The 10,678-nt window shown below is 40.4% G+C and overlaps 1 non-coding gene across 1 annotated transcript; it reads left to right on the forward strand.

The window, feature by feature from the left end:
* The first annotated feature begins 9,061 nt into the window (after positions 1 to 9,061).
* LOC133813600 (small nucleolar RNA R71) lies at positions 9,062 to 9,168 on the forward strand. The gene has a single exon (XR_009884609.1). It is a non-coding gene; the product is annotated as a small nucleolar RNA R71 (small nucleolar RNA).
* Positions 9,169 to 10,678: the final 1,510 nt, after the last annotated feature.

Here is a 10,678-nt window from a genome sequence, read left to right on the forward strand (position 1 = left end):
TTTTGACTTAAAAACATATGAATATGACTAAAGATGGCCAATCAATAATCACTCTATAAGAACAGATTATATGGAATTGAAGAAGATTGAAGAAGAGGAAATTAAAATCGCATTAGGTCATAACAGAAATTCAAGAGATTCAATTGAACATCCTAAATAGAAAATTAGTTCATAGTCATAGTGCTAATCACAACAGAAATTAAAAATAACATCAGGAAGAAAAACATGTAAAAATACTCTAAGCTTGAGCCTTCAACACCAGAACTCCTCCCTTCGTCCGTACGTCCTTCTCTCTTCTTTTTCGTCCTTTAAAACCTAGGATTTTTAGATTTTAGAGAGGCGGGCCGCGGCTCTACATACACTATGCCGCGGCCCGTGTCAAAATTTCTGGGCAGACTATCCTTTCAATGCCGCGGCTCTCTGAAACCATGTCGCGGCCCGCATCGTTGTTTTCTGGGCAGAGTGCCCATCCATGCCGCGGCCCTATCTAGCCATGCCGCGGCCCGAAGATGTCCTCAAAAAAACATGCTTCTGTTTCTCCCCCTAGCCGCGGCCCTACTTTGATCATGCCGTGGCTCTTAAGGAATTCTTCAATTCTTCAAGTTTTCATCCCAAAATTTCACCAACACTTCCAAATTGTATTGAGAACCATTCTTGATCAAAATATGATGAAAAACTCGATTATTTCTTCCCTTTCTTTGGCATTTCCTTCCACATACTCAATTCTTCCTGATATTCACAAAAACAACCAAACAAAGCGTAAACCCGCGCTAAAACAAGGAAAAACAAAATAAAAGACTACTAAAAACATCACCAAAACATCATAAAAACTAGACTCATCAAACTCCCCCAAACTTAACCTTTACTCGCCTTCGAGTAAAGACCAAGTTACACTAACAAAAAGAAACAAACACAAAAACGAACAAGCTAAACCATCATTACCATCTACACTGCTTTGCCAACACTCATGAAATCTCAATTGCAATATTTATAACCAGAATTTCAGCTCAATTGCCTTAAAGTCCAACTTATACAGTTCAATTAGGGAAATCAATAATATATCATGAAAATGACTACAACACTTGCATTCTATCATATATGCTCAACTCATTCCAGAAAATTCCACAAACCAAATCTACAATATGCTTGCATTACTCGACCTTCTCCACTAATGTCAACAACACATGTTTTGAAATCAACAGGACTTTCACAGGTTATAGTGTTAGGCTTAGGTAAGGGTAGATGAAATTCTCATTTAAGCTCAATCGTTACCATAAGCATAAAACCTTAAAACCAACCAAATTTTTCTTTACCACACCAAAAATCACCCTTTTATACAATTAGAGAGAGATGACAACACTTTTCATTATTTTCTTCTTTTCTTTTTCTAGACTTATCACTTTTTTTTTTTTTTTTTTCAAATCACACTCCCCCAAACTTATTATTTTCTATATATATATATATATGATCAAGGAGTGTGACAAAGTGATATTATTCTTTTTTTTTTTCTCAAAGACTTCTCTCTCTCTTCTTTTTGTACAATCATACTGTATTCCAATCATAACAACCTCTTACTATTTTTCCTTCTTCTTTCCCACAAATTATATGCTTATGATAACAAAAGGAAAGGAAAACAAAAATAAAGAAGTTAAGAAATTTAGGCTCAAATAGTATGATCAAGAACAAAAACCAAATTCAAGGCTCAAAAGGGTAACTAAGGATAATTAACTCAAGGTCGGCTTGAAAGGCACAATCGATCCAAAAAAAAAATTGCCTAAATCACTTTTCTAAACACATGTCATCAAGAATTTCGCCTCAAAAGCCAAATAATGCAAGTTCTATTAGATTCAAATTGTCATTCCACCAACCCTAGTCAAACACATATAATACAATCCAAAATGTTGTCTTTTCAAAACATATTAAAAATTTCCCACAGAACTTTTTTAAATTCAACTCTAAAACAATTGAACCAAGCACACAGTTGAATTCAATTTCCTTTTCACGAGCAAAGACAAAGCAAGTACAGACAAGAATGATGGTTTAACTTTTACACTACAGAAAACTAAACTAAACTAAACAACGCAGAAAACAAAAATAAAAAAAAATAAGCTCCCCCCAAACTTAAGACGCACATTGTCCCCAATGTGATAAAGAAAAAGAACAAGGGAAGAGAACTTACCTGACGCCACATCAGTATGGCGGTGGAGGTGGTGGAGGTGGCCACTGATATGGAGTGTACTGTGGCGGTGGAGTGAAATAATTCTCATCGGCTGAACTCATAGTCCACCTCGTGACCAAAGTATTCAACTCCTCAATATGAGCCCGGCCATATTCATTTTGTTGCACCATAAAGTCATTATAGTGCTGATTTTGCGCCTGCTGCGATTGGATTAAATATTGATTTTGTTGAATAATGTAATCCAATCGATCATGCGTACTCTGCGTGTGCTCGTCAATCGGTCCTCCAATTGCCAAATTTTCATGTGGGTTGCTGGGACCCGCTTCTTCTACTTCCTCCTCCTCAGCGTGATCAGGGCCCCCTGTTTCATCAGCCCGGCTGCGCTTATTTGGCTGAGTAGAGTCAGGCTGCGTAAGACAGGCTGGAGGGAAGGCCGTAAACAAGGTCTGATTGATGGCCCCCATTGGCCTCCGGACTAGATCGCTGGAAAAGGTTGGTACCTCATAAGTGCTACATAAAGTCGAAAGGAAGGTACCATGGGCGACACCAGCGGTAGTGTTGAATCGACTGATGTTGCGTATGCTATATCAAATAATGCGGCCCACATCGACCTTCTTTTGAGTCATGATAGCGTACACTAACAAACAACGCTCTCGATCAACAGAAGACAGGTGAGACGTCGGCAGTAAACGTGCACACACAAAATAAAACCACGCCTTCGCCACTGGGTTTAGCTGCCACCTGAACAACTCTTTGGGCCTCCCATTATGATAACTGAAACATGCCCCTTCCATACTCAAGACCGCAGCCACCGCATCATAGTCTGGCTCCTCGAAATGGGCTAACTGCCAGTATTCATCCTCTTGTGCAGAAAAAGAGGGAAGACCCAGTAATTGGTTGAATGCATAGGCTGATGTAGGCACCAATTTGCCTCTGACAAAATTATTCTGCTCTGCATCTTGATAGGAGAAATTGGCGAAAAATTGATATATAATAGAGCAGTTGGCTGAATCCACATGGTTCGAGTCACAAAACAAATTCCATCTTTGACGCACTATTTCAGCTTTTATAAGTTCATAACCAGGGTGTTGTACAGCAGGGGCCTCATCAAAGTCAAACCCCCTTTCCCTTACCACCGATCTTTTATAAATCTTTTTAAACAACTCGGCAGCATCCTTACTAACAAAAATATTAGTGTCATACTCAGCTGGGGCAGGTGGTGTTGGTGGTGGTTGAGTGCGTGATGAGGATGCTTTCTTGGAGGAGGTACCTCTAAGGGGATTTTGCTTAGGACCCATAATATCTTTCAAAAAGAACCGACTAAACCCCCAAATATGCTCTCAAGAACTTGAGTATAATTTCCTTTTTGGTGTCACTCCCCCAAATTTACTAATTACCACAATCAACAACCCCAAACAATAATTCCCACAATCAATAGTCTCAAACAATAATTCCCACAATCAATAGTTGGCAAAACCCTAAATCTTCTCACAAGAACAACAAAGAACAATCCACAACACCACAATGCAATCTAATCTCCAATTAAAAGCATAAGACTAGAGAAGATACACTTACTTGAATGGCTCAACAATCCTTCTTGTGGTCTCCTTGACTGATGGAAGTCTAAAAAAAAATTAGAGAGAAAGATGTTTGGAATGTGATTTGTATTGTGAGAATGAATGAATGAGACAATGGCTAATTTAGGGCTTTTTATCCCAATTTTCAGACTAGGGTCGCGGCATTACCTTGACTATGCCGCGGCCCGCATCAAATTTCCAGGTTGGAATGCCGCGACCCTCTAAAACATATGCCGCGGCCCGCCTTGTGATTCTGGGAAATCTTGGGTTCAATGCCGCGGCCCTCCTCCTCTATGCCGCGGCCCGCCCCTTTTCTGCCAAATCCGTGAGCCTCTGGAACCCCCCAATGCCGCGGCATCATAGGGCTATGCCGCGGCCCTTAAGGAATTTTTATTTTTTTTATTTTTTTAAATTTTTTTCATTTTTCACGTTTTTCACGGTTCTAAAAGTACAAAAAATAAACCAAATATCCATTGTTTGCAAATACAAAAGTAAAAAAAAGAACAAGTAAAATATAGGGTGCCTCCTACAAGTGCTGTCGTTAACGTCATTTAGCCGGATGCGGAACCCTCTTCAGAGAGGCTTCAGAAGGAGGATAGACTTCGCTTGATCAAAACTACCACCCAAGTAGGGCTTCAATCTCTGACCATTGACTTTAAATGAATCACCTGAGTTGCCCCGAACTTCTACAGAACCATAAGGAAAAACTTGAACTACAGTGAATGGTCCTGACCATCTTGACTTCAATTTGCCAGGAAACAGTCGAAGTCTTGAATTGAACAGAAGTACCTGCTGCCCTGGTTGGAACTCCCTTCTGATTAAGTTCTTGTCATGCCAAGCCTTTGTTCTTTCTTTATAAATCTTGGCATTCTCATAAGCCTCATTCTTGAACTCGTCAAGTTCATTCAGTTGCAACAGTCTTCTTTCAATAGCGGCACTCCAATCATAATTTAACTTTTTCATAGCCCAAAATGCCCTATGCTCCAATTCGACTGGTAGATGACACGCTTTACCAAACACCAACCTATAAGGAGACATGCCTATTGGTGTTTTGAATGCAGTTCTGTATGCCCAAATCGCATCATCTAACTTTTTCGACCAATTTTTCCGCGAACTGTCAACAGTCTTCTCAAGGATGCTCTTGATTTCTCTGTTCGAAACTTCAGCTTGCCCATTTGATTGAGGATGATAAGGCAAAGCTTTTCGGTGATAAACTCCATAACGAGCCAGCAGTGCATCCAATTGCTTATTCACAAAGTGTTTCCCTTCATCGCTAATCAGAGCTCGGGGAGTGCCAAATCTAGTAAAAATATGTTTATGCAGAAAATTAAGCACAGTTTTACCATCATTGGCTCTAGTTGCTGCAGCCTCCACCCATTTGGATACATAATCCACTGCCAAGAGAATATATTCATTGTTGTAAGACGGTGGAAAAGGCCCCATGAAATCGATGCCCCATACGTCAAACAGTTCCACCTCAAGAATCCCTTGTAGAGGCATTTCGTTTCTCCTCGAGATATTGCCAGTTCTCTGACATCTATCAGAAGCCTTGACAAACTCATTGGCATCCTTGAATAATGAAGGCCAATAGAAACCGCTTTGTAATACCTTAGCTGCCGTTCTTGATGCACCAAAATGCCCTCCGCATTGTTGAGTATGACAGTGATTAAGAATGGACTGCGTCTCTTCTTCAGGAACGCACCTTCTGATAATCTGATCAACACAGTGCCTATAGAGAATAGGTTCCTCCCAATAGTAGTGTTTCACCTCAGAAAAGAATTTCTTTAATTGCTGCTTTGACATTTCAGAAGGCACAATTTTTGCAACCAAAAAGTTCACTATGTCTGCAAACCACGGGACAGCTAAAGTCTCACTTACCCCAAACAACTGCTCATCAGGAAAATGATCATTGATTTGCACTGCTTTCTTATTTTCAGTCTCCTCCACCTCAAGTCTAGAGAGATGATCAGCTACCACATTCTCGCTGCCCTTCTTGTCACGAATCTCCATGTCAAATTCTTGAAGCAACAGAATCCATCTAATCAAGCGGGGCTTGGCATCTTTCTTTGACATCAAGTATTTAATGGCAGAGTGATCAGTGTAGACAATCACCTTGTTACCAATCAGATATGGTCTGAATTTATCGCAAGCAAACACAATAGCTAGCAACTCTTTTTCTGTAGTGGCATAATTAAACTGAGAATCATTTAGAATCCGACTAGCATAGTAAATAGACCTGAATACCTTATCAATCCGCTGTCCCAGAACTGCCCCCACTGTGTAATCACTGGCATCACACATCAACTCAAAAGGCAATTCCCATCTCGGAGCTATCACAATTGGAGCAGAAATAAGCTTTTCTTTCAAGAAATTGAAAGCCCTCAAACATTCATCATTAAAATCAAAGACAAATCCATTCATAAGCAGATTCGAAAGAGGCTTAGACACCTTTGAGAAATCTTTGATGAATCTTCGATAGAACCCAGCGTGACCAAGAAAACTTCTAACTCCTTTGACTGAAACTGGTGGAGGCAGCCTTTCAATGGTAGAAATTTTCACTCTATCTACCTCAATTCCCTCACTTGAAATTTTATGGCCAAGAACAATCCCCTCTTTCACCATAAAATGGCATTTCTCCCAATTCAACACCAGATTAGCCATCTCACAACGACGCAGTACGTTCTTCAAATTACCCAAACAGAGGTCGAATGATGAGCCAAAAACAGAGAAATCATCCATGAAAATCTCAATACATCGGTCTACCATGTCTGAAAATATGGCCATCATGCACCGTTGAAATGTTGCAGGGGCATTGCATAGTCCAAATGGCATTCTCCTGAAAGCAAATGTGCCATAAGGACATGTGAAGGTTGTTTTCTCTTGATCCTCTGGTGCAATAGCGATTTGATGATACCCAGAATACCCATCTAAGAAACAGTTGTAGCTGTGGCCTGCCAATCTGTCAAGCATCTGATCAAGGAAAGGCAAAGGGAAATGATCCTTCCTTGTTGCCTTATTGAGCTTGCGGTAATCTATACAAATCCGCCACCCCGTTACAGTTCTTGTTGGAATGAGTCCATTGTTCTCATTTTTCACTACAGTCATTCCACCCTTCTTAGGTACCACTTGCACAGGACTCACCCATGCACTATCAGAAATTGGGTAGATCACCCCAACATCCAACCATTTAAGAATCTGGTCCAATACTACATCCTTCATGGCTGGATTGAGTCTTCTCTGGGCCTCTATGGATGGCTTGCTATTCTCCTCCAATAAGATTTTATGCATCACTGTCGCTGGGCTTATTCCTCTAATATCTGCCAAGGTCCACCCAATGGCCAATTTATGCTCCCTTAGAACCCTCAAAAGTTTCTCCAATTCTACCTTTGACAGGTCAGCTGACACAATGACCGGTAAAGTTTCATTCTCTCCCAAATAAGCATATTGCAAGTGATCTGGGAGAACCTTTAATTCCAACGGTGGTGGCTGCTGAATGGAGGTTAGCGGTTTTTCAGTCGCATCCGCTAATTCTTGGAACTTTTTCCAATATGGTAAGAAAGAATTGATCCAGTTGACACATTCTCTGATCTCAGCGTCCTCATCATCATCGCCCTCATCACCCAATAATACTGCCTCTAAGGCATCACTGCTCATCCTTCTCTTGGAGACTGCCTTTTCTATCACATCCACACTAAAGCAACTGTCACTAGCCACTGGATACTTCATAGACTTGAAGACATTAAAGACCACCTCATCTCCTTGAACTCTAAGCTTAAGCTCTCCTTTTTGAACATCAATAAGAGCTTGGCCTGTGGCTAGAAATGGCCTACCAAGAATAATAGGGACATTTGTGTCCTCCTCCATGTCCAGAACAATAAAGTCAGCGGGAAATATGAACTTATCCACTTTCACAAGAACATCCTCAATAATTCCTCGTGGATGTGTTAACGATCGGTCTGCGAGCTATAAAGTGACAGTTGTTGGTTTTGCCTCCCCCAAACCAAGTCTTTTAAACACAGATAAGGGCATCAGATTGATACTTTCCCCCAGATCACATAAGGCGTGCTTGCATTCAAACTTGCCAATGGTGCAAGGTATGGTGAAACTCCCCGGATCTCTCAGCTTTTGGGGTAACTTCCTTTGTAAAATAGCGCTGCACTCTTCAGTGAGTGCTACAGTCTCATAGTCCTCCATTCTCCTTTTCTTTGACAGAATCTCCTTCATGAACTTAACATAACTGGGCATCTGCTCCAAGGCCTCCGCAAAAGGAATGTTTATGTGCAGCTTTTTAAACACCTCAAGAAACTTAGAAAACTGTTTATCAAGGGTAGTCTTTCTAAGCCTCTGAGGGTATGGAACTCTAACTGGCTGCTCAATGACAACTGGGGGACTCTTATCTGACTTCTGATGGTTTTCAGTAACCCTTTCTGAATTAGACTGTGCACCCATCTCTTTTTTCTGAACTATTGCCTGTGGAGGTCTAGGCTGCTCTGTTTGCTTCCCACTCCTCAGAGTAATTGCCTGAACTTGCTCCTTGGGGTTGACTTCAGTATTACTAGGCAAGTTTCCCTGGGGTCTGTTATTGAGCATATTGGCCAACTGCCCAACCTGTGTCTCAAGGTTTCGAATGGAGGATCTTGTCTCAGTCGTAAATTGAGTCTGAGTGTTAGTAAGAGTCAACAGGGCAGCTTGCAGTTTATTAGGTCTCTCAGGTTGAGGCATTGATTGTGGAGGCCTAGGCTGCATTGATGACGAAGCTTGATTCATAGATGGCTGAGGCATGTTATTCTGAAATTGTCCCTGAAACTGAGGTTGTTGGCCTTGATTATTCTTCCACGAAAAATTTGGATGATTTCGCCACCCAGGATTGTAGTTGTTGGAGAATGGATTATTGAGCGGCCTTTGAAAGTTTCCCACCGCTTGAACTTGAGCATGATCCATTGGGGTGTTATTATTACAGATAGGGCACTGATCGAAAGAATGAGCACCACCACACATTTCACACCTCACTGCCATCTGAACCGCATTAGCAGACACACTACTCTGTTGCAACTGCTTGGTCAAAGAGGCTACTTGCGCTGTTAAAGCAGTAATTGCATCTAGCTCATGCACCTCAGCTACCTTTCTAACTCCTGATGATCTTTCCTCTGACCACTGATGGTTGTTTGTAGCCATGTCCTCCAGCAGCTCATAAGCGCCAGTTGCGCTCTTGCTCATAAAAGTGCCACCCGCTGCAGCATCTATAATGGTTCTGGTTGTCGGACATAAACCATTGTAGAAGTTCTGTACTAGCATCCACTGTTCAATGCCATGATGAGGACATCTTCTAAGGAGTTCCTTAAACCGTTCCCACGCCTCATATAATGACTCTCCGTCATTCTGGCAAAAGTTATTTATCTCTCCCCTTAATTTAGCAGCTTTGGACGGAGGGAAGAATTTGGACAAAAACTTCTGAGCTAGATCTTGCCAAGTGACAATGGAGTTTGGCTGCAGAGAATTCAGCCAACTTTTAGCTCTGTCCCTTAGAGAAAATGGGAAGAGCCTAAGCTTGATTGCGTCATCACTCACCCCATTATATTTGAAGGTTCCACACAACTCCAGAAAGTTGGACAAATGGGTGTGAGGATCTTCAGAGGGCAACCCATTGAATTGCACAGAGGACTGCACCATTTGTAAAATAGCAGGCTTTATTTCGAAGTTGTTGGCCTCTACAGTTGGTGGGCATATACTATTTTGTACTCCCGTCAGAGTGGGTAGCACATAATCTCTCAGACTCCTCTCAGCGTTGGTCTGAGCCTGAACCCCTTGGACAACTCCTTGATTTAGACCATTCCTGACATCCCCATCATTCTGTGCCATCTTCACAGAATTCTGGGTCTCTCTCTTATTCTTTCTGATTTGATTGCAAGACTTTTCGATCTCGGGATTCAGAGGAACAAGTGTGGCTTTTCCTTTTCAGCCACGCATATACCAAAATTCACCTGAGATAGACAAATTAAGCAACTAAACAGATTAGAAACGAGAGAAATTAAAATCAAATTAGAATAAAAATTAATTAGACTGATATTGATAATTTTCAGTCCCCGGCAACGGCGCCAAAAACTTGTTGCGATAATTTTGCTATGCAAGTGCACACAGTCGCGAACTTGTAATAAAATGGTAAAACCAAGTATCGTCCTCAAGGACTGAGTTATCAATTACCAGTCAATTAATCTCTTGTTCTATTTGATGAATTAAAACTTCTTGATTTTTGTAAAATACAGCAAAAGAACCGATAAAGTGCAGAAATAATAATCGACAATTAAATAGAATAATAACTAATAGTAAAAACTCTTAATTCAATCACTGAGAAACAATTAGGATATTCAATCTCACCAACTATCCTTCCTATTATTCCCTAATGCAAAGTATGAATTCTTCTTATTTTTACCTAATTCAATTAACAAGTTGAAACAACAGTCTATAATCATACTATGAATTATAAACTCAACCTAGGTGACAATTTCCTATATTTCTATGGTAAATTGAACCACAAAGGTAGCATTAAATTCCACAACTTAATAACAGCTACACAATTAATTCAGATACTTTCGTTCTAAATTAGAATTATGTCCAATATAACCAAGGCATAATTAAATCTCACTTCTTAGATTTTGACTTAAAAACATATGAATATGACTAAAGATGGCCAATCAATAATCACTCTATAAGAACAGATTATATGGAATTGAAGAAGATTGAAGAAGAGGAAATTAAAATCACATTAGGTCATAACGGAAATTCAAGAGATTCAATTGAACATCCTAAACAGAAAATTAGTTCATAGTCATAGTGCTAATCACAACAGAAATTAAAAATAACATCAGGAAGAAAAACATGTAAAAATACTCTAAGCTTGAGCCTTCAACACCAGAACTCCTCC

Source organism: Humulus lupulus, chromosome 1, assembly GCF_963169125.1.
Source record: "Humulus lupulus chromosome 1, drHumLupu1.1, whole genome shotgun sequence".
Classification (NCBI taxonomy): domain Eukaryota; kingdom Viridiplantae; phylum Streptophyta; class Magnoliopsida; order Rosales; family Cannabaceae; genus Humulus; species Humulus lupulus.